The sequence below is a fragment of the Cyprinodon variegatus genome, unplaced genomic scaffold (genome assembly GCF_000732505.1).
Source record: "Cyprinodon variegatus isolate N-32 unplaced genomic scaffold, C_variegatus-1.0 Scaffold106, whole genome shotgun sequence".
In the NCBI taxonomy this organism is placed as follows: domain Eukaryota; kingdom Metazoa; phylum Chordata; class Actinopteri; order Cyprinodontiformes; family Cyprinodontidae; genus Cyprinodon; species Cyprinodon variegatus.
Window position 1 is genome coordinate 180,362 of NW_015150559.1, and position 25,368 is coordinate 205,729.

The following is a 25,368-nucleotide window of genomic DNA, read 5'->3' on the forward strand; positions in this document are numbered from 1 at the left end:
GCTTCTGTCTTAACAACTATTTATGGACCTAAACTTGCTTGAAACTTGCTTGCAATGACACGTCTGAATGTCATCAGCATGAAGCCTAACACTTTTACATAAAGCCTGCACTCTTTATAAACATTTGGGTCTGTACTGTCTATCAGACATAGCCAAGTTTAGATATAAAAAAAAAAAAACTATGAAAAAAACCTCTAAAACCAAAACTAATAATACAATAATGCAAAGGCCTCAATTAAAATAGACAAAAAGAAGGATTCTTTTGAATACATTTGGACAAATTTTGTAAGGCAATAAAAAAGATGGATGCATTGAAAGGAAATAGCAAAGACATTTGATTAAAATGGAGGATGTTCGTAAAGTCAAATATCTAGTAGGCACCAGAGGAGCTCTTGCTAAGTTAAGTGGCTCCCTGTTCCTGTAGTCACAATACTCTAAACTAGAGGTCTTCAACAGGGATTCCGCAACCCCTAGGGGGTCCACGGAGGTACTACATGGGGTTCATGAAAGTTTTGGTTGATTAGACTTTTTTTTTTATATTCCCCACTTTTTGAAATGTCTTTAAATACACATTAACATCAATTCAACACACTGTAATAAACAGATTAATGGAGGCAGAAGATGTCTTTCAGTCATCAATGCTCACATTCAGCAACACACAGGAGCTCTTTCAAGCTGGGCCATTTCATTCACAACCCCTGTACCATCAATCAGAAATATTTTAATAATCCCAGGACAAAATTAATTTTGTTACTCCATGTGTAATAGAGTGACTATAGAACCAGTTCGATATCACACAATTTCATACAATATGTATAATTAGGGGGTCATTGGTCAGTTTGAGGGGTCCTTGGCCTGCAAAATGTTGAAGACCCCTGCTCTAGACTGATTCACTGCATTGATTCAATACAGTAAAAAAAAAGCTTCAAACAAACAATATAACTTTGATTCAACAGTCCACTATTTTTGAACTTGCTTATCTTCCTGTAAAAAAAAAAAAAAACAGAAAGATATTTTATTGCTTTATTAATAGATGTTTATCTTGATTTACTTGCATGAGTGCTGAAGTCAAATATATTTCTAAATAAGTTAAGCGAAACAGAAAAATATAAAATGTGCTTATGGTTCTCCTAAATTAGGGTTTGGACCAAAACAATAATATAAAAAACTAGTATGTGTGTGCTGAAGAAAGGATCTACCAGACTGAAAGAAACTCAAGAGCTGCAGTTCAAGACCTGCATCTGTATCACTCCACAAGTTTTCTTATCTGCAGGTTCTTTTCATGTTGTTAAATCAATTTCACTGTTTGCTCTACATTTCAGCAAAAGGCAGCAGCAGCAAGCAGCAGTTTGAGGCTTAAAGCTTATTTTTTCTATAAATGCTGTATTTTCTAGCTATTAAACCCATTTCATTTAGTCCTCGTCGTTGCCATTGCAACAGAATATTATAGCAAACTTATTCCAGAGTATTAAAAGAATTTGTGTTCATAATTTTTTTGAACACATAAAATATTTTTGTGCATAAGTTTGATTACCTGATTTTTAAGTTATTTAAGATTTCCTCTTTTTTTACTTGCAGAATATATAGTAAACATATTTCAAAGTTAACTAAATAAAATTGTACAGAGAAAGGACTACTGAAAGTCATCATAAGATAAAAAAAAGTAAAGGTAGAGTAAAAGAAACAAGACTTTTAGAAGAGACATAGACACCTGTTTTAGAATATGTACTCTCCACATGATCTGCTGCCATGGTTACACAGCAGGGCTGCACCACCCACTGACGCTGTGTAAATCTTCTCTCATTGTATGAGCCACCTTGTGTGCCGTGATCCTTTAAGCATACATAAGTGCCGACTTGAGCAGTATCCTGCATATGCCCCCCTTTTATTTTATTTTTTTGCCCGGTTGGCACTTTCACAATGCGTCATTTGGCCATGGCAGTGGCCTTCTACAGCTTTATGAGGGACAAGCTCTAGAAAATGTACCTTCTTTTCCTTCCATTTGAATAGAAGTGGATGCAGGCAGAGGTTGTTATTGTCGCAAACGTGAACCATGAACAAAAGACTCCTACAGTCCAACAGAACGATGGATGGCTATATGATTTACATCTGACTTGGAGTGTGCTTAGGAGGATGGATCTGCATGTTCATTAAATGCATCAGCTCTACAATTACAGTTTTCTCCAATTACAGCCGACAGAATTGACAAAGACTCCTGCATGGCTGTCAAAATTGGTCTTTCACCTGTATTTACTTTATCATGGAAAGGTGCTAACATTATGCCAGCTTGCTTGTATCACGTCCATCTCTATTCCACCAAAATGGGTGATTCTAGAAATTAGTCCATAACTGTTGCTGCATGTGTAATTTTTTCATTTTGTCCATACGAGACTGGGAAACAATTATAAAGAAAGCATGGTAAACTGCTAACGTTGCTAATTCTGCATCCACATGAACATGAACAGAGCACTATTGTCACCTGGATGACTTAGATTTTTGTTTAGGGACTTTTCAGACCCTTCTAGCAGCTTTAATTTTAAAAAGCAACCAGCGACATACACTACAGTGGCAGCCATTGAAAATGGCCCTTCCTAGTCAGACACCAGCTGAATGGCTGCAACTCCCAGTAGAATCCCCTCCAACTTCCAGCTACTTGAGTGACCCCCTCCTTCTCCTGGGCATGCATTTTTTTTTTCTCTCACTCCACCCTTTAACTGAATTACAGGGTCTGACCAGGAGATTGCACTTATCTTTAGATCTTAATGTCCACAAATCATGACAGAAAGAATATTTTAGTACAAAGATTGATGTTTAAAAGGAATTGTAGGGGACCAACCAAGGAAAGTGGAGGAAATTTTGAATGGCTACTACTGTATATTGCCAAAAGTATTTGAGTATTTGTTCACCCATCCAAATGATTGAAATCAGGTGTTTCAATCACTTCCATGGCCACAGGTGTACAAAATTAAGTGCTTAGGCATACAAACATCAGACGCAATGGTGTAAGGCATACAGCCATATGACTGCAGAGCAGTGGAGAGTAGTGGAGTTAAACTAGGTTGTGATTCCTTTAAGGAAAATTGGTTCACTTTTGACAATTTTAGATCTTTATCTCATAAAACCTAAACTGCAGACTTCCTCTCTGAGAAAATGTAATCAGAAGAACTGGAAATGTATGTTTTCATTTGGTTTTGCTTTTTAAAATATTTAGCATTTGGAATGTTAATTTGGAATAAAATACATATGATTTATCCTAAATGTATGTTAAACGTAGCTTTAATTATTTTTAATGCAATTTGTAAAGTTAGTATTTTGTCTTGTAAAATGTGTGTTTCACTACACCTCTACAACATACTATACGTATGTACATGTCAAGAAACAACCTTCAAATATTACTGGATCACTAACCAAAACTAGATTTGACTGATAAAAATTACTTGTAGTGAAGAGAGACTTAACTTTTTTTTTTTGCAGAAGTCATGCAGAACACAGTGTCACAGCTTAAAAAAATCCACATGATTTATTCACTAAATTAAATTAACATTTTTAAGGGTATCTTCAGTTGTTTCCTTATGTCAGCAGGAAACAGGGTTGATGAGCCTCTCTCTGTCTGTGTGGGAGAGAGGTCTTTGCTGGTCTTCAGTCGGCTTTATGATCCTTGGAGAAACACAAAGCGAAAAAAAAAAACAGAACAAAACAGCAAATAAATAAGGTAGTGACAAAATAGGTTCTCATTTCTGGATTAAAACTACAAAATGCATTAAAAGTAATTATTTATTAGTATGTGATGATTCTGATTGTGTATAAACTTGTTTGAAATACTGTGATAGTGTGGTATCTGGAAAAATATGTAAAATAGGAAATGGATTCTTGTCCCTGCAGCCGCTTTAATAGTATATATAAATTCTACATTTCACTGCAGTTTAACTCCAAAATAAAAAAAAAAGATAGCCAATAAGTAATGCAGATACACCAACTGATTTAAGAGAGTAGCAGCTATTAAAATTGGAAGATCCAGATATTAGTTTTTTCTGCTTTAAAAATCAGATCAGATCTCCAGCTGGTATTTTTTTCATAATCTTACAGCACACTTATAAATGTATGAGCATTTGAAGGCCAATTTCCAGTAGATGTAACATTAATGAGTCTTGATCTAATCCTTTTTGAATCAAAATCACTGCTTTAGAGTGTGTAGCATTACCACAGCGTAAATCCCCAATGTTGCTGCATGACAGTAGTCAACACACTAAAACTGCAGTGGCAGTTGCACTAATGTCACCACAAGGAGGCCATGCCCTTACAGAGAACTCATTTAGGGAGTTGTCAGTCACACAGGCCTCAATAGAAACAACTTAGAGACAAGGCTAGTGTGACCAGCCGCCCTGGGGGGAAAACATGAAGCTGTCTTCTAACTAGAGGGCTCAATTTTGAGTGAAAGTAAACCAGATTAATACTTAACACACGCTGACACACACACACACAAAAAAACAAAACAAAAAAAACAGGACTGTATTACAATCATCAACAACTTACACAGTTCAGCTGCTTGTTTCTTATTTTATATATTAATTAGAAAATAAAAAAATAGAATGGAATTCAACTTTATTATCATTACACTGCCCCAAGTATAAAGCAAATAAATGTAGTGTGTATCTATTATAGTAAAAATCTATTCAAGGTTATAATAAGTATCATAAGTAGAAGTGTGTGCATAGACTGACATATTCAATCCTGTTTAAACCTATAAATTGCAACATTTTCAGATAAGCTACCCTTTTAACTTTTCGCCTAATATAACACTGATGTTAAGTAATTACCAAAAATAACTACATGCTACCATGTTATTAGATACCTGCGAGGATCAAAAATTACATAACTGGACCTGTGATATATTATGTTTAATCTGATCAGTCACACCTGTTCATTACCATTTGCCAGAAAGAGTTTTCAATAATGTCCATTATCATATTTGCTTCCATTGACATTTCACACTACCTACCTATATGCTTGGAATGAGAGCTGCTTTGGCATGAATCCTAACAGGTTTTAAGGAATTAAAACACTGCATGTAGGGTCTGTGAAAAAAATAAGTGAAGTGTATGTATCCTGTGGGGGTGTTACCAGCATGGGAGGTCAAAGCGGAGACAAGAGTTTTTCTTGGCATGAAATAAATGAACAGCCCGTCACAGAGCTGTAGCTGCCCCCTGTGTGATTAGCCCCATAACTCCAGGCTCCTTGCATCTGTTGCTGCAGCAAAGCTATGCCATTTTCTCTTTGGGAGTTTGTTATTCCTTCAAATGTAAGATTTTTAGAGCCTCTATTATCTCAGACTATGTGAGAACACCTGATTGATGTGTGTGACTATGGGTGTTTTGCTGTGATTGACATTAAGCTTCCTTTACTACAAAAACTCTCCTGTGGTCCATTTGGGTCTTACGGTTGCTGATTGGGTTCAAGTGCTTCTCAACTGCAGATGCCATTTGAAGATTACTTTTATCCCTTCTTGAAACACAAGGACAGATAAGAAACTGCGTTTATGTCTCTGGGGATTTCAGTGGCTCCCCCTCACACAAAGATAAATTTATGTACACAGCACAGTTTTTCCTTACCCAAGTCATGTGTCATCTTTCAGACTGCCATTCACCTAAACACATTTGCAAACCCAGAAAAAGAATAAAAATTGCATTTCCTTACTCCAAGACAATTCCCTCAAAAAAAGACAATTATGTTTATAACGATTGGTCTTGGAAAGCCTTTTAACTTACCAGTCTTCCACCTAACGTCCATGCCATCTTATCTTCCCAAAACAGCATGCTACTCAAAAGCGGTCGCGCCCTGCTATCTCCCCTAGGGATCAGCAGCTTTGTCTAAGCCTCTGGCATGAAATGACTTAAAAAGGGACACCTCATAAATTATCCCAGGTGTATTGCGAGCTTTAAAGTCTATGTGACATGTATCAAAAAACCCTGCAAATATGGAAGCAAACTTAAGAAATTAATGGCAGGATTTCTCTTGTAAAGTTTTGAAAATAGTGGACATTGTGCCAAATAGACTTTCTTTCCTTAAAGCTTTTATAAAACAAAGTACACAGAACAGTGAATCAACACATGGCAGGCAGTGTTTAGCAAAGTTTCATACACCTTCAACATTTTCCAATTTTACAGCGTTACAACTTTAAATGTCCAAAAATATTTCTTGGTCTTATATGACAGACAAAGTGGTGGATAATGACTCAATATGCAACCAACTTTCACTATAAATACATCTGCAGCTCTTAGGCTATTGCTTAGCACCTATTAAATATTTGAGATAATACCCAGTGTTTAGGACAATGCAGTGAGATTTAATCATTAGGACAATCAAGAACAATTTTTAATGCTATCAAAGGTGCTTTGTAACTAGTTAAATTTACTGAGTTACATTTATTTGAGTAACTTTTTGAAAAAAAAAAACTTTTGGAGTACATTTAAAGGAGAAAAAAAGATGAGTGTGGTGGTGTTAATTAAATCCAAATGTCTCGTATTGCATTAACAAATGTTGAAACACATAAAAAAAACAATACCACAAGGGGTGAATATAGCTGCTGTAAAGCACACTGAAATAGCAAATTTAGGAAGAGTACGGCGCAAGATGACTGAATGATCACTTTTCCCTCTCGACTTGTGAGGAAAACCTCCTTGCTGTCTGGCCACTGTCAGTCAAACATCCTTCCGTATGTTTACCAATCAACATTGAGCAGCCAGCTTCATGACCTGTCCCTCCTCCATAGACGCGTTAAGATGTTTAACCACACAGGAAGTGACGTATAAGTCTTTCCCACAACATTTTGGCCCCCATAATGTTTCACCATGGAAATGGTGAAAGAGGATGTAATGCATTGCAATTTTTGCTTTTCAGTCTATTTTTACCCTTTCGTGGCAAAGTGAAACTGAATAAACATTAACTTTACTGGCTTAGTATTGTGCACAAACAAGGAATATGACTTTGGTTTCCATAAATCACAATAGTTAAAAATGTAAAAAAACAGTAACAGAGAAAATATAACCTGTATGAAAGTCATATGTGTGAGTATTAAGTTCAAAAATGTTACTTATTCATTTTTTATTTGATTATAGTTCAATATGTTAACATTTATTGATGTATTTTTTTCATGGTGGCTTGTTTTTGGAAATAATGCTCTTTAGTGTCCACTTGCAGGTTACACGAGAGACTAAAGAGTTTGGATCAGACTAATGACTGTTGTTATATCTGCAAACTTTAAAAGTTTCACCATAGGGACCCCTGAGACAGTTGTATGCAAGGAGGTTTTTCACAAGATGTTCAAAGCATGACAGATATTGCCCAATCCTCCTTTAAACGTCTCCTCAACTTTATCCCTGACCTTTCTGTTGTGTTCCTTGCTTTTAATAAAATTTTCTTCATTAATGTTCTGTAACAAACCTCTGTGGACTTCACAGATCAGCAGTAAATATACTGAGGTTAGAAATTACACAGGTGGACTCTGCTAATTAGGGAACTTTGAAAACAGTTGGTGGCATTGAATTTCAATTAGATGCATCAAAGCAAAGTGAGCTGAATAAAAATTCATGTCACATATCACAGTTTTGTTTCTGGAAAAAAAAGGAAATAAAAGCCATCTCTCCTTTTCCTTCCACTTCATAATAAAGTGGGATTTTTTTTTTATGTCAACTAATCCAAGAAAAATCACGGTTAAAAACATAAAGGTTTTTCGCTATACACTGTTCATTGTTAAACTCAAATAGATGTGTTTTTGAAAACCAAAGTTGATTCAGTAGGCTGCAGATGATTATAAAGATAATGTAAAAAAAAAAATCTAGTTTATGTTAAAGAAATAATCCCAGTACCTAAACCAGCTATAGATGTCATTTATACAGTATTAAGTATCAGCTTGAGTTGGCTGAAAGTCTGAGCAGGATCAATGGATTTTAGTTATGCTCTTTGAAGACCTTTTCTGGTTTCATCAATCCAAATTTTAAAAGGATAAATGCAATTACAGGTTCTAAAGGTTTAAATACAAGATGATATATATATATATATATATATATTTTTTTTTTTGCTCTGAATCCTTCCTCAGATCTCTGGCTTTATATAGTCCTGTCCTTGATTTTACCCTTTATATTTGCAGCATTTTTTTAACCATGTCTGGAAATGATAAGAAATAACTCTCAAACCACAAAAGAAAAATGAAGTCTGTGTGGTGAAACTGAATCCCAGAACAGTGTACAGTAAGACTTGGATTCTCACATTGTTTTTTTCACAGTTTTTCACAGTTTTGAGTATTTAACAAGTCAAAGCCTGCTTTTTGTGATTTTATCATCCACTTTCTTCTATTTGTGTTCAGTTAAAACAGTGTCATTTTTACAGCTTTAATTATCTACAGTGTACTGATACGGTTTGTACAAGGTGATTCTCCTAGAAAACCCTCCAGCTTAGTTTATTGTTGGAATACCTATGTTAACCTAAGATTAGTAATTTTAAGGCAGTATCAGCCTTTTTTCACACCACTAATGGTGATAGGCAGATGTGCGCTGATTTTACACAAGATGTTCATGTCAACTTTTGTGAAGATATATTGGTAATCTCTATGAAACTCGGAAGGTTTGTGTTATTTCTGAAATCTTGAATATATTTTATGAGAGCACTTATGTTTTTTTCCACAAAGCATTTGATTTAACTTCATCTTTGTGAGCCATTTTAGACATTTTTAGATTTCCTATTCCTTTCTAGATTATGGACCGCTATTTGTCTGTCATTCAGTACCCTGTGGTGCCTATGTCTTTGTCTTCATTTCTCCTGGTGCCAACATAACTAGTTATTTATACCATGTAGTTTTTCACTCCATTATTCCATCATTTCTCTTTACGAGTCCACCTTACCCTTCCTCGCCCATTTTATCTTTCTGTTTTTTAATAGCCCCTCTGGGTATTAGCAGCATCTCGTAGCTGTCCTCCACCTAGACGCCCTTTCCTTTCCTGTTCATTTCAGGTCTCTGCTCTTGTCCTTATACTTCCATCAATAAGGATTTACAACGCTGCTAGCAGCAAGCAGGAGGAGGGCATAGAAAATACATGGGAGAAGGGAGAAAGCTTAAGGATAGATCAAAGTGACCATCTGAGGGAGTGCACAAATGTGAGCGTGTATAGTAAATAAGGAAGGGATGCCAATGTTAAACTAATTGAATTCCTCCTCTTCCCTTAACAATTTAGTTAAGGGCAGCCATCATGAGAAAAAATCTGGCTACAATAAGGAGAAAAAGAGGGACAATGAGAATGATAGCAAAGGATCTAGTCTTTAAATGAGCCAAGAGACAGGATAACATGTAAGAAAGTGATAGAAAGAAAGGCAGGCTTCTCTGACCAGAATAATTGAATTCCAATTTTCCCTGTGAGATTGGTTAGCAGCAGCAGGCCGACAGACAGGCTGCCCCCAGCATGGATCAACTCTATCCAACCAATCACACTAATACAGTGTTTATATCCAATCTGGAGGGGCCCGGTCAATAGTGCAAAGCCAAGAGGGAGTTTACTGAACCAAGAGAAAACTTTGAAAATTATATAGATAATTGAAATCCTAGATGCCAGCTGTTCAGTCTAACTTAGAAATTCTGTCTGATACAGTAAAAATATGCAACAACGTTAACTGTTCTACGATAATAAAGTAGGTATAAATTAGGCCTACAGTATGTTATTTCCAGGAACAGCAGTAATGTGAAATATATTTCTCATGGTTGGCTTTTTTGACTGAGCCATTATCCAACAGAATTCAATTTCTGAAAAGTAGACACAAAACCCATTTATATGCTCTGAAGGGTAAATTGATGAAGCTATAGTACTGCCAGTCTGCTCCTGCAGAGTGTGTTTGTGGCTTCTATCCATTATTCAAAACTTATCCTGACCCTTTTCCCATGCAAATTATCCTGTTGAGATAATATCATATTTGATTAGTCAAAGAACAGCAAGGCTTCGGGATAATTTCAAGGTAACCAGGCACCTGGTACTCATTACAAACTATTGCTTTTTACCTTAGCTTAGGAAGGGAAATAACTTAACAAACTTGTAATGGAAAATGGTAGTTAGTTGAATTTAATGCTGTCCCTAAATTTATTTAAAGTACAAATTGCTGCCTAAAATGACACCGTGTGCAGAAACAGAAATTCAAAATCTCTAAATTACTGATTTAAGGCATTAAATCTGATAACTGCTTTCAGTCTGACAAAGCTAAAAAGATTTGGCAATTTTGAATGTTTTTTTTCAACTAACAAGCAAAGGGTAATTGTTGAAAATAATCACTAAATGTTTGTTCCAACATCTTGACTGAATTTTTTGTTATTTTGAAGTTTCTTTCTGTTTTGATTGTCTTTCAAAAGCAGTTGTGTGGACTCTTAGCCTCAGCAAACACAAAGACGACTTTTTAAGTTAATTAAGTCCTAACTACACAGAAGGGTAGAACAATGAGTCCTCCAGCTTGCTGCAGTTTAGTTTGTCTTTACTTACCAACACTACTTCATTAAGTACTAATAGCATAAAAAAGACCAACCTCTATTTTCAGCATCAATGCAGCAGATAATAACACATTTTCACATTTACAAAATGATGAGCCATCAGAATATATGCAGGACACATTAAAACATTTCATAATGTTCTTTTGTTATTTTCTGTTTCTTGTTTTTTCTACAATAATGAATTTTAACTTATATACCTTGTAAGTGTATATTTTGCAAGCAAAATTTAACAGGGATGCTTGGATTTAATTCCCCAGATTAACACTAACTCTTTCAGTTTAATTAAACACACACCGTGTAACCTTTGGCCACTAGGGGCACTAGACCCATGACTGCCTGTATTTTCTTCTACTATACATTGATAATAATAACAAAGATATATATGACTGTATACTTGGAGCAAAGGGTTAACTTACCAGTCTAATAATAAAGCTGAGAAAAGATAATCGGTTTTACATCTGGCTTCTTCTTTCAGTCTGCTCCAATAAACAAACTCCTTTCCAAGATCAACTCTTGTTTTTCCTGCTCGCGATCCATTTCAAGGTTTAAATTTTAAATTTTGCTTTGTAATTGCTGTTAAAAAAAAAATAAAAAAGCCAACTATTTTATAATGTTACTACACAGTCTGCTATTACCAAAGTTGGTTATAATGTTGTCACAATGCCATTTATGTGGAAGTTAAACAATGATGGTATTGACTGTGCAATTTAACTGAATGTTGGGTTTTTTACCTTTCAAACTAAGATAATTATTTTTGAGTTTGGAAACATAGGAACAACATTTTCCTTCCAGTCTTAAGCACTTTGTTAATTGAACTTTACATAAATAGCCCAAGTTGTATAAATTGATTTAAGTCTGGTCAAACTTGCTTTTTGTTTTAAATACCATTCTGCTATCACCTTAAAAGTTACACTACTTGTAATCTATCTAATCTTGATTTTTTTTTGTCAAAAAAATCATAAGGTTTTGAGGTTATTAACATATTATCAACAAGAAGTGTAGTATTAGCTTTTGCAGGATTAGAAAAAACATCAAGAAATGGATAAGCAGGGTAGGATTTAATAAAGTTGTAAATATAAAAAGGGAGGGAGTGTAATTAGTGATGCTTTTTACCTGTAATATTTGGAAAAATTATGTAGAAAACCAAATAGTAAATTACAATTATTTTCTCCTTGACCAGATTTGCTCATGTTCATGTTGTACTTGTTAGTTCATCATATCTAGGTGAGATTTGGCTGACTATAATTGCACATTTATACTTGTGAGTCTTCCCTGCACAATGAGCCTCCAGCTGTGTCGTAAAGCATGACGGTGTCTTCCCCCATGCTCATTACTTGCCTTCTTCCCCTCAGTCGCTTCTATTTCCCTCATTGCTCTACGTCACCACCTATCACTGCTCAGCCTTTATGAATATTTAAACACTCCTATAGCTTTTTATGCTGCGCACATTCAGTCCTATAATTATTTTCCTCTTTTCTTATCATCCGTGATAATGTTTATGTTGCTGATATTTTTGCATGTCATTTTATCACCTTTTTTAAAAATCTGTTTATTCTCTAAGTTATAGGACTGTTTGCACTTCCACACAGTGGAAGGAGGAGGCTGCTGCTTCTAGGCACCCTGCACATTAATGCCCAGTCATTGTTTCTTATTTAATCTGTTCCACTTTATTGGATTTAATTATTTCTAAATGATTAAGTTACAGTTCACAGTAAAGGAGGAGTAGGCTGGGGGGTGGAGGCAGAAGGACATATGTTGTGAGATAGTGTGGAAGGACCACTGGAAGAAAAATAGTATGGATCATGGCTTTTTGTTTTGGAGCTATAGACAGAGTAAATAGCCTGCTATGCACACTCATCAGTCTTTGATTCCATTACCGCAGTGTGACTGCAAATGCATCCCTGGTATTCCTGCCCAACAGCCCTTGTTAACCTCACAAACACACAGCCTGATCTCTATATGTAGAGATTTTGTGTATGCGGTGTTAAAAAAAAAAATTAAAAAAAAGTTTTGTTCTGCATGGTATAATTTCTTTCCTCTGCATACTTTTGAAATATATCAGCCTACCAGGTGTTTGAACTACAGGAAATCTTCAGGTACCAAATCAGCCTATTTTTCTGTTTGTCAGCACACATTTTCCCTTTTGTGCTTCTGTGAGACAGGTGTAAAGGAAAGCAAGTTCTGTTTACTCTCATGCTGCCATACCCCCAAAAAGAGGTATTCATTGTCGGGCCAGGAGGCACTGAAAGCATAGCTGTAATGAGGTTGAATAGGCTGCCAGCTCTCTATGGATGATAAAAAAAAAAAGCTCAAATCACAAGCTTTTACAATACTGCGACATCCTACCAGTCCCAGTGGGTTTAACCATGATGCAAAGGCTGCATTTTTAGATTTTATTCATGTGAATCCATAAAGGTTTTTTTTTTCCAAGAATCAAGTCATTATGTAGCCTTACTGAACTTTTGCTGAGATACCAACTCAAAAATCACATGTAGCGACAAACACGAATGATAAACTCTTACAGAAAAAAACAAGTACACTTAGATGAGACTTTAAATTTGCAGGAACAACAACAAAAAACATGTACATGGACTGTGCTATGTAGTATGACGTTTTAACACAAAGTGCCAATGAAACATTCCATGAAATGTGTTGGTTGTTTGGTTGATATTTAGAAGAGGTGTTTAGTGTTTGCCTGTAGGGGAATGATTGCCTTTACAGCTTCTGGAAATAAACTGTTTTTTTTTTCCACTTTTGTTGTAATGTTTTTGTATTGTTTTCTGATGGAAGTGAGATAAGTAGTGATTTGCTGGGCTGGGTGGGATCTGCTGCAATACTTCTGCCCCTTTCTGGGTTTATGTGGCATAAACAGAATCCAGATCATTTAGGTGGTATTTCACGATCCCCTGTGCTGTCCTCACTACCCGTGCTGTCCCTTCTTCTGTGCCGTGCAGCTCCAACAATGTCTCTTATATACTTTCAGTTGTGGCCATATAAAAGTTAATGAGCAGCTGATTTAAAAGTAGGGGCAGAAGAATATATCAATCCAAACTGATAAATTAATCTAATGATCGAAACTCCAATCACATCATTGCCAAATGAAAACATAGATCGACATCAGCATCTTTACCTTTATATTTATTTGTACCTTTATTTCTAAGGGACAAAACTATGGTGAACAGGGGATCTAATCATATATTTTTTAACTGTTTTGGTTTGTACATGACCAGCAGAGGTAGATGATGTCTTAGCCATAGGCTCAACTGGCTAAAGTTTGCATCATTATTGATTTGTTTGGATTTATCTTTTTGTCTTTTTCAATGCAAAAACATATCCTGAGACCATTTGTTTATGTCATTATGTTTGTTCATATTTCAAGGTTGTAGAACTCAGGCGTGGAAAGAGAAGAGAAAATACTGTTGATTTAATGTTTTATATTGCTGCTTAAACATTATGCTACTAATAAGAAAATGCCACCTTTATCAAGGATAGAATTACTGTCATAAAGCATTTTTCATTAAATCAAATCCAGAAAGGTTTTTGTAAGTATTAATAAATTTAATGAATAGGAGGAATTCTTCAGATGTAACTGATTTATTTTCATTAGCGAGGCAAAAGAACAGAAGTGCTTGTTGTGGAACACAACATTACTATAAAACTCTGTGTAGGTGTATGTCAGGTAGATTAAATGTCATTTAGTTTAGTGTGAAAATTAATGGAAGAGTTGTATGAATTACAAATAAGAGTTTCATAAACAACTTATAAGGGAGTAAAATAGTTTTACTTTCTTAAATATTTGACTTTTTTGTGCTTTATTTGTATTAAATACAGCCTTTCAGTGTCTCTAATCTTCTATTTGTTCCATTTCTATATCTATATATCTGCCTGTCAGTCTGTCAGGCTCAGTCTGATCAGCATCGATCAGCTTTGAGGATAAAATTAAAGGCATTAATTGTGACAAAGATACAAGTGATAAAATTACTTAAAAAAATATTTTAGGAAATAAGATCCAGAAGTCTGTGTGTAGCTTTTTCCTAATGTTGTGTTTTATTCTTGTTTGTTTGTTTTATTTATGGGCAAGATTCTTTAAACTAATTTTGATGTGCAAGAAAATTAAGTTTGGCTGGCAGCTGAACAAGACTTGACTTCTTAACTATAAAAAACCTGGTGAGGTGGAAAAAAGTGAGCTCACGCTTCAGCAAATACCTGCTCTTAGGTGATTGAAATGTCTTACTTGTGTGACTTACACAGCTCTGAAAATAAATGTGGAGAGCATTTGGTTACTGTAGTGTAAACTTGATTAGAGGCAAGCTTCTGTGGGATTATCCAACCTTGAACGTGTAGGAAGAATGAATTCATGTTGGCTATAGAAGTTTGCTGTAGGTAAAACCCATCCAATAAAATTCCTAAGTTCAGTTGTTTGGACTATTTATGTTTTTTTCTTTTTTATTTGTTTGTTGGTTTTGATAATTTCAGTTGTTCCTTATCTGTAATTAATATATGATGGCTGGTCAAAGATACTTAAAGGGATAGGTGTATCCTGGAAGCTTAAGAAAAGTCCTGCTGTGCCAAACTTTTCCCCGAGCTCAGATCAACTTTTAAATGACTGCATTTCTTATGACCCTCATGAATGTAGCTGCAGCCTAAAGAAATTGACACATTTTTACATTTCCAAAATACATAGTTTACCTTACTGTATAAAAGAAAACCATTTTAATAACTATTTCTAGCTTACTTTAACAGAAGTTAGCATCAAACGAATATCACAGCCAGTTGCTACTTTCAGAGAAATGCAGAAATCTGAAATAAAAATAGCCTCTATTGTGCCTTAGTTGGAGAATTTTACATTTCCCAACAACGAGTTAAGAGCAAATGGAAAAAACAACCTTTTGATGGTAATGGAGGCTAACCAAAAGTAGTATTTGACATGTTTTTGCAAAACCTGTGTTTTTCTGTGTATGCTCTAAATACGTGCCTCTGTTAGCAGTAAGTGCTTACATGTTATTGAAGCCATGGGAAGTAACAGCAAACAAGAGGTTTGTTTATATGAGGTCAGTACATTCCTGTTTGTTTTAAAGCATGTTGAGCTCTCCAAAAAAGATGTTTCAGGCTGCATAAGATGAATGGCCAATGTGCTATTAGTGTGTGCGTGCATCCTGTTTAGTAATTGAAGTTTCAAGAAGGTCATATGTAATGGTTGATCATCTCTAAACTGCACAATGCTTATATGAAATAGACAAGTACTAGGAGCTCCTCCCTGGAAAGAGGAGTGCCTTATTCTTACTGGTGAAAAGTGAGGCTGATAAACATTGGGTTATACATACTGTATGGGGGTGGCAGGAAAAGAACTGGGTTGTTTGGCTTTAGCTCTATGCACACTTTTGTTCTGAAGAGGCAGAGTAGACACACTGATTCACTTTAATGGGTGCATATTTACTGCTGAGTTCATTCCAGAGCAGACACAGACCCAGTGTAAATTGAGGTTAATAATGCACGAGGTAGAGGCCCTCACCGAATTAAAGTCTGATATGTATTAAAAAAAAAAAAAAAAGAGTAAACTGTCAGTTGTGCACTTCTGGATGTCATCGGGGACCAAATACACAACTTTGTTATTGCAGTTTTTACACATTAACAGTGACATTGGTCGTAATAATGCTGTTAGTTCAGTTTATTTTTTTCAGGAGTGGAGAAATCTAATTACTTTTCTCCTTTTGGTAACTCTGTTAACTGTGTATAACACAACTTGACCGCAACTTTTGTAAGAATACAATCTGTGCTGAGTATTATTTCTAGTGTAGAGGAAGACCAGGATGTGTGAGAGATAAATTAGAGCAATCAAGATAAAGAGTTTTTTTGCTGCTATCTTTAAAAGCAGCACATGACCAGAGTCAAATTTGTTTGGAAGTTGTTCTAATTTTACCAGCAGATTGTGATCATATCATTAAGTAGAACTGGAAGTTATAGTTAATATGTAATTAACATCAAGTGTAAAACCAAATAATGATGATATTTATGATGATATTTATTATTATAACTTAGAATTTTTCACGGCTTAACATTGTGGAAGGGCATTTTGGACCAGGTTAGCCTAACCATCAGTAAATATCAATAATTTGGTCAAGAGGGATGCCTTAACCTGATCTCTAAATAGAAGTTGTCATTTGATCCATAATAAAGTCATTGTTCAGTAAAATCTCTCACTGTCAGGCCTTGGACACAAGATCCCTGGGACCTATTTGGGATATATACTGTTATAAGATCTCTTATATGCTGCGGTACTTGTAATTAATGTTGCAGATGAAATCCAGGATCTGTGCAGCTTTCAAAATTTAGTGGGAAGGCTAAAAACCATGGGAGCCTAGGGTATTTTTGCATGAAATATTTATGCTCTTCCCATGTATACATCAGATCTCTCCTGCTTCCACCTACAGTACAGTTAAAAACCATTACTGCTAGGTTGATTTGTGTCTCTAATTGCCCTTAGATCTGAGCATGTGTGCATGTATTGGATTGTCTTGTCTTTTACATTATTGACCTATGAAGGACTGGCAACCTGTTGAGAATGTAACTTGCCAGACACCCAAAAGACTGTCTGCGATAGGCACGGCCCCCTGTGACCCTGACAGACAAGTGGTAAATAAGATGGATGGATGATTATAACGAGGATGATAATGATGATAAAGTCTTTCTCAAATAATATAAAAGATTTTTAGATATGACCTTGAAAAATAATTGAAGTGGAAATTGGACACCTAATAGAAAACCTATTTTTTTATTTCAACACTAAGTGTGGATTTTTTTAAGTAGTGACAGAGATTTCCTGATTTTATGTGGATTTTTTTTATGGTGGTCTTTTTCACCATTGTCTTTGCAATTTACGCATACCACATGCAGTAGATGTATAACTAAAATAAATCTAAATAGCAGGGATAAATGTCTAGGTGCCCAGTGTGTTCAGCACCAATAATGCCTCTCAAAAATTCAATTCCGATTATTTATACAGTGCCAATTCCCAACATTTGAAACCTAAAGTCAGAGAGAGTAAATTCAAATTGGTTAAAAGTTTCTATCAGGGAAACCAGTTGATTGTATTGAGTCCTCAACTGGCAAGTCATGTGTCATGTCAAGTCATGAGCTTGCGGTGATGATTTTTGGTTGAATGTGTTGTTGACTGATCAGCAATCCCTCACTCTGAGCATGCATGCAATGAAAATGGAGAGAAAAACCTCCCTTTTAACAGTTACCTTTTGTATCTTTGTTTCTTTCTGTTGGCTTTGGCAGATGGCCACTCACACTGAGCCTGGTTCTGCTGGAGGTTTCTTTCTGAAAAAGAAAAGGAGTTTTCCTCCCAACCGTTGCTTGAGCATGCTTGGTGTGAGGGATTGATTTCAAGTCAATGAGTTGATGCAATCAGCCGGTTTTCGTTAGACAGAAAACTTTGAACCAGTTTGAGTGTATGATCTGGTTGAATTGTCTCTGTAAAGTGCCTTAAGATTACATGTTTTGTGAATTGGCACTATATAAATAAACTGAATTGAATTGACAGGAAAAACGGAACAATATTTACAATATTTATTATATCCAAAAAATGATGTGCTAGATGAATAGTCGGGATTTTAAAGCATATCTTATAACACCATACCTAATACATCAGGCTATGTATAATGATTTCATATTACTCTACTTTTAACGTTGAGGTCAGGTTTTGCACAAAAAAAAAAATTCCTTGCTTTATCCTGACTTAGAATATCTTGGAGAGTCTATGGACACTTTAGATTTAATTATTTATTTGACCATTTACTTTGTCAAACACTAACTCATCCTATGTGGAAGTTGTGATATGAAGATATCACTCTTTTTTCTTAAGGTTACATTGTATTGTTAGGGCCCAGCATCACCATGAAACCTTATTCATAATAGATTGAGTTGAAAATCATTTTTCACCTGGGTTGACACAGCAGGGACTTCTCAAAATGTCAACAGCTCAGTGTGATTTCTCAGTGTGACACAACTATCTCATTTCATCAGGAACCTAGACTTGCATTCAAGGCATCCATCAAGCCAGGGTGCTTTAAGGAGTCGAGCCACTAACGGTTGTTTTTAAGCAAATGGAAAACCAATGGATATTTAACATGTTTTTTTATGAAGCTACAAGCACTGACAGTGAATCCCTCTTCCACAAGGATCGGCTTACAGACAGACCTACTGGCAAGCCAGCAGTGAACTTTAAAAATCCCCTCGGCATGCAGTGAATCTCTTTAATGTATTTTGTCACTGACCACCACCGTTTTTAATCTTGACGCTTGATCACAAATAAAATGCAAGAACATGTAGTTAATCACCACAGTTGGCCTAGCCAGCACTCCCCCCACCGAGCTTGCTTATTGACTCAAGCAGCAGCAACAATCAGCCTAAATCCAAAACACAATTACCTCCTATAACTAGATGGATTCAGGCGGTTATGTTATTTTATTTTTTAAATGTTCCTGTGCTGCAATAGCCTGAACTCTGCACACTCCATTGACCTTTTAGCCTAATACAGGAAGATATTTAAACAATATTTTTTTTACTTGAATGAATATTGAAACAGTTTCTTTAAAGCTCATCATTATCTCTTGAAGTTTACAAAGCAAAGTGTAGAACATTTAATATATATTTAAAGAACTATTACAGATTCAACAATTATTTCAAAATAATTATGCAGGTAAACAGATATTTAGCCTAATTCCTATTCCTCTAATTTATTTGTGGTATTATACTTTAACAAATTGAATATTTAGTTATTTAAAACAGCTTTACCGCAGAGTGAATAATAATGTTGCAGCAGTTTTATCGCCCTTTCAGTAAAGTTGAAATTACATAGGTTGAAAGGCTGTTCTGCAGAGATTTCCATGATATCTAAGAAAACTTGCAAAGCTTGGAAAGGCAGATTAGATAGATAAGGCTTTGATATCTTCTTCTTCTTCTACCTTTTTCTATTTTGCTATGTTGGCTAGACCATGCCAAACAGCTTTTGCTTGACTACTGTATAATTTTTGTCAGAAATGAATTTGTAAATGCAGTTTTCAAATTGAAATGAAAAAAATAAATAAATAAACAAAGACATTTAAAATCAGCCTTAATTATTTCAAAGCTATTGTTTGAAAAAGCCCTGAAATATGATCTGGTTAAGCTTGTTTTTCAGGATTGATTACTGTATCGTCCTTCTTCATAACCTAAGCATGCATTGCGTTAAGGCCTTATGACTGAATATTGTCCTTTAAAGTTTTTTGCAAGAGAGCAGAATGTATGGTTCTGTTAAAGTAAGCTGTTCAGGTTCTAATGTAGCCAGATTCACCAGACCATCCCCATATCACCATGTTTCTCTGTTAGTTGGAATTTCTCCTGAAATGTTTCCTACCAGTTACAACTGGAAGAACTTCTTTTCAAAAGTTTTCACATGAACCTTGCTCACAAAATATTTCTTCAGCACTTTTGGATTAATGAACTGCTTTCTGCAAATGGGAAATTGACCATTGTTCAATGTGGTAAACAGTGTTTTCCTTGAAATTCATCCATGAATAGTGTATTTGCCAGGTCTCTTTTTCGCTGAATTAAATCTCTTGAACTGAGGAAAATGACAGTGCAATAATTTTGGTTGGCCTGCCACTCTCAGGAAGGTTTGTGATGGTTTGCTATATTTTTACTGCACTGACTATGCTGCTACACTTTTGTGCACATCACACAGAACTGAACGATTTACCAAAGTGCCTTCTTAGAACTGAGCAGTTATTGTTAAGGTGGTATTGTTTTAATGTCATTATATGGGTAAATGAGTCAGAGTAAAAATATTTTAGTGTCGCTGAATGCAGTTAATAAAATAAATGCATGTAAACTTACAACTCACAATGCACATGTCAGTACATTTATAATTGTATTTTTTAACAATATAATAAAGTGAGAGTAGCTAAGTTTACATGTGCAACCTGATCATGTAGTTCTCTACTTTAACTGATTTGTTTTAGATTGCTTCTAAGGAAGTTGGAGGATGGGTGAAATGAGATTTCAACTAATGGGATGCAGTGTGCAGGTCCCTGCTCCAAGGACTCTGCAACTGGGCTTTTTTCTACAGATGTTTTTACTTCTATTTATCTACAATGCCACCCATTCTATTAGGTTAATTTTATATTGTTTTTTTTTTTTTTCTTTTGGAAAACTAAATAGTATAATCTAGCAAAAAATCTGCATTCCACCAACAGGAATACAGATATGTTTGGCCATTGCAGTGGAAGCCTGTTAGCCCATGATTTGTCAGTGAGTTACAGCTTAGCCCTGGAGCGCTGTTGCTTTGAACTCTAATGAACAGCAGAATGTTACTGGCCATATGGCAGGAGTCATGGTGTTGGTGTAGTCACTCTGTGCCAGCTGAGACATGGCTAGGTGGCTATTTTGTGTGTGTAATATATAATATATGCACTAATATTTGTAGTGAGATGCATATATGTTTACTGTTTGTATATAGCTCAACTGGTTTGTGTTTGTTTGTGTGTGTCGGGGGTGGGGGTGTGGGGGTGTGGTTTGTACTGCATCATTTGCCAATAAGCCTGCCGTGAGAAAACCAACAGAAGGGCTGGTTTCTCATCGGTACAGGTCAGTGGCTGCAAGCAAGGCCTGGGAGTGCAGTACCTGCTGGGCAGACAGACTGCTAGCCACATCAAGTAGACAAATGGGGCAGCACTGGGCCTGGGGGCATCAAGTAAGGTCAAAGGTCATAGACAGCATGTATTGGCATGTGAAAACACGTCATAACTGTGCTGCACAACTATATCTTATGGTTTTTTTTTTCTATGTAGAATAATTAGATTTGACAGAATTTTTTCGTAAACCTTAGTCAAATCAGAATATTCCTGCATCCATAGTATAGTTTATATTTATTTAATATAATTTACTGCAAAGTAAAACTTTCAGAAATTTTAATTTTACCATAATTGTTAATATTTTTTTTCCCAAAATTAAATTTTGCACTTATAATTTGATGGATTAATGTTTTGAACCTTTGACCAAAAGTTTAAAAATGCATCACTGAATGTGAACATGTATTCTCTATAAAGCTACATACAGTACAAGGTTTATGAACATGTAGATAAATATTATTTCACCCTATTATAATATTTATTTTCTATCAGTACATTTTGGGTCTTATAAAAGTCATAATAGCATATTATTTTGTTTCATTTTATCATTTTTAAATAATGGAAAAAAAACTTTAGCCTTTTCTAGGTCTCATTAAAACCTCATTTAATCTGTGATTATGCATGACTCTGCTTTCAGCTTCTAAAACTTTAAAGCTTTAAGATAGGGCAAATAAGAAAATCAAATCCCGAAATACAAATGGAAAAAAGGTAAATTTATTTAAATGCAGCACACTAAATTATGGCAAAGAAAAAAATTGATTTTAAGCAGGAAAAAAGTAAAGATTTAGGGAGAAATAAAGTATCTCACTACTTTCTTTTATCCTAATCAAGTCATTGCCTGGAAGTATATAAGACACGATAGAGTGTAATGCCATAAAAGTCATTAACAGCAAATATCTTACTTATCAGATATTACTACAGCTCAACCCCAAGGCTTAGCTGATTTTGTTTCTTATACGTCTATCTCTCTCTTCTACTTTGTGTTCTATTCTCTCTCATTTTTCTCTAACTTGCTACAATTCAATTCTGATTACATTATCCTGGCAAGTCATGTCTTCATCAGACAGAGCAAAGTGACTTTCACAAATGCACACAATTGGCCAAGACTCAGAACGCATAATTCTTTAAGCACATTCTGTGATTTTGAGGGTGGGAGTGAATGCCTGGCAGTAAATTAATACAAAACTGGTAGAACTAATTACCCTCTGTTTTGCTCTGGGTAGAAGAAGGGGAAATTGTATGAGAGATGAGATGTGTTTAACAGATGATCTATACCCAGTGTGCTTTGAAGCAATAACCCCTGCTGAGAGAAAATATTGCTGTAAACAGCAGCTTGAATCTCATAAATGCATCTACATTTATTTGACTTGATGGTGGGCCTTGTGATGCTGTCTTTGGCAGAAGGCAATATCTCACCCCACAATAATAGCTTTAGCATGATTGGCATCAATGATAAAACTGAGAAATAAGAGTGAACTGAAAAGGAGTGAGAAGGAGCCTGGTGTCGGAGAAAGAAATGAGCAGTATGTCGATAACCTTTTTGTCCACATCTTTTGAATGGTTAAAGAAAGCAATACAGCTCTGAGAGAAAACGGATACGAAATTATCAGAGTTGAAGCTAGGCCTCCTCTTGTATTAGCCTCTATCAGCTCCCTGATAAAAGCTGGAGCTATTATCCCTGGTCTTGGTTTTGAAAAAGGAACAAAGAATAATAGTTTGACTTTTATTTTTCAGAATACTTGTGTTCCATCGTTTAGCCGTCTGTGAGTCATTGCCTTTAAAAAAAACTGTTGCATATATAATGATACAGCAAGGTTTAACTAACTAGCTTATTCGTTTCCACACAAATGTATCAGCCAATGATATAACACTTGCATAATTTTTTTTTTGGTTTCTAGACTTGGTAATGATAACATCTTGACTCACAGAGTATTAAGGGAGCACTTTAAAAGTTTATATGAATCTTGTATAGTTGTTGGAGCCAAGCTGTTTCTCTTCCCACACAACCATCTCTCAGTTCAGCAGAATGCTCTTAAAAAGACTTTATCCTGTGTGAAGAAGTTGGGTGAAAGTAAAATCTTTGTCTTCTCAAAGGAGAACAGACAGACTAGTTCAAGATGATAGAAATGCCAGTAGCTCAAATAACCACTTGCTTTTACATAGGCATCCAGGATGGGATACACTTTTGTTTGTGGATGTTGGAGCTTGGCCTGTTTTTCAGTGTAGTCTTGTTTCTCTGACTGTGACTGGCTGGGTGTGCTCTTTTTAATCTTCTGACATGGGGCTGGCTCAGGCTCATCTGCCTGGCTGTGCGTCTCCTGGACAGAGCCAGGAGGTGGAGGTGGTTTACAGTTGCTGTTTGTATCTCTTCTTTCTGTATGTCTGCTGCTTTCTCCTTGAAGCCTAGTGGGCCTCGGCAGATGGCCACTCAAACAGAGCCTGGCTCTGCTGGTTTCTTCCTGTAAAAGGGAGTTTTTCATCTCCACTTTAGCTTCAAGCATGCTTTGGATTGCCTTTGAGTCAATGAGTGGATGTAATCAGCTGGTTTTCCTTAGATTGAAAACTTTAAACCAGTCTGATGCTATGATCTGGTTGAATTGTCTCTGTGTGCCTTGAGATCACATGTGTTTGTGAGATCACATGTGTTTTGAATTGGCCCTATATAAATAAACTGAACTGAACTGATACTGCATCTGTTGCACATCATGTGAAAGCTTGTGCTTCTTCTGCCAGCTAAGAAGAAGGAACTGAGGCAGAAAGACACGTTTTATTAAAAGTAACAATTCACAAATTGTGAAAGAAAAACATTTTCATATGACTTGCAAGCAAGTCATATGAAAATATATTTATGCTAAGGAATAATAAGATAAATAAAAAGTAATACTGTCACAATCTTGAGGCATCGGTTCTTCTGGTTCTAGTTTTCATTTAGGTTCATGTTTTTCAATGTTTATTATGTTCCAGAAGGACTTACCACATAATTTCACTTTTTTGTTTTCATATTTTCTAGCAACTCACTCTCTTTTTTTTTTTCTTTTTTTTTTTTTCTTGGCTGTCTAGTCTACTCTTGGTTCATCTTAAATATGATTCAGCTTTGTTTATTTCCTGTGATGTTCTGTTGCATCTTTTAGATTTATCCCAGTAGTTCTATTTTAGCTATATGTTTAGTTGTTACTGTTTCCTGCTACCTTGCATCATCCTGATCAGGTTTTCATGTGCTATGTCCAATCACTCTCCCTATTTTCAGCTGCAACTTGCTCTTTATATTATTGCCAATTTCACTCACTCTTTAAGGATCAATACTATAATCAAGCCAAGCCTATCATGTCCATGACTGTTTGTTTTGCTACCACACAATGCCTGCTTGTGTTAAACCCATGTCTGGATGTACGTTTTTACTCATTTATTAAACCTTTTTAACCAAGCTCAGCCCACCTGCCTGTCTGAACCCAGATCTGACTCCAAAAAACTCATCCTGGTAAATCTTTCTTATTCCTCTCAGGCTACTATTACAGTAGAACTTCTTTGGAGTATCTCAGTACAATATTTACATCTTGAGCAATTTTTTTCATAAGAAATGGAATAAGTTTGAGATGCTTGTGCTAGAAGAGCAGAAGCTTGGCAGCAACAACCATACCCAATAAAGGGTTTTAGCGTGTGGAATAAGACGCCATGAGTTAACAGGTTTTCCTGGTTACCTTAACTTATTGTGATCTGGGATGTGAGGAGGTGTTTGAAACAGATCCCTCACAGAAAAGGGTCCTACGCTCATTTCTTTTTTAAAATTTTCATGTTCCTTCTGTTCATCTGTTGGTTTTTCCAGTTCTTTTTTCCACTATCAGAAAAAAAAGCATGTACAGTAGCATGTAGATTTGGTGGGTATATGAAAGAGTTTTTTGATGATTGCCTTGTGAGCCTACCCCACTTTATTTTCATGACCCTGAGTGAAAATAAGTGGGGTTTTTTTGGATGGATGGACATATTAAACAATATCACAGCCCAGGATGCATTAAAACACACATGCAGGCTTATATAATGAAATTGGTCATTTATGGAATCAATGGTTTTCACTGAGGAACTAAAAAAATAAATGGATCATTACATTTGAACATGTTCATATGATCAATATTGAGGACTCAAGCAGCTAACGTCATCACTTTAAAGTCATTAATG

General features: G+C 35.6%; 1 protein-coding gene across 2 annotated transcripts in view; it reads left to right on the forward strand.

Annotated features, from left to right (window-relative positions):
* Positions 1–25,368, forward strand: part of grid1 (glutamate receptor, ionotropic, delta 1) — a 344,889-nt gene that overhangs the window by 78,821 nt on the left and 240,700 nt on the right. The gene's annotated exons all lie outside the window — the stretch shown is intronic.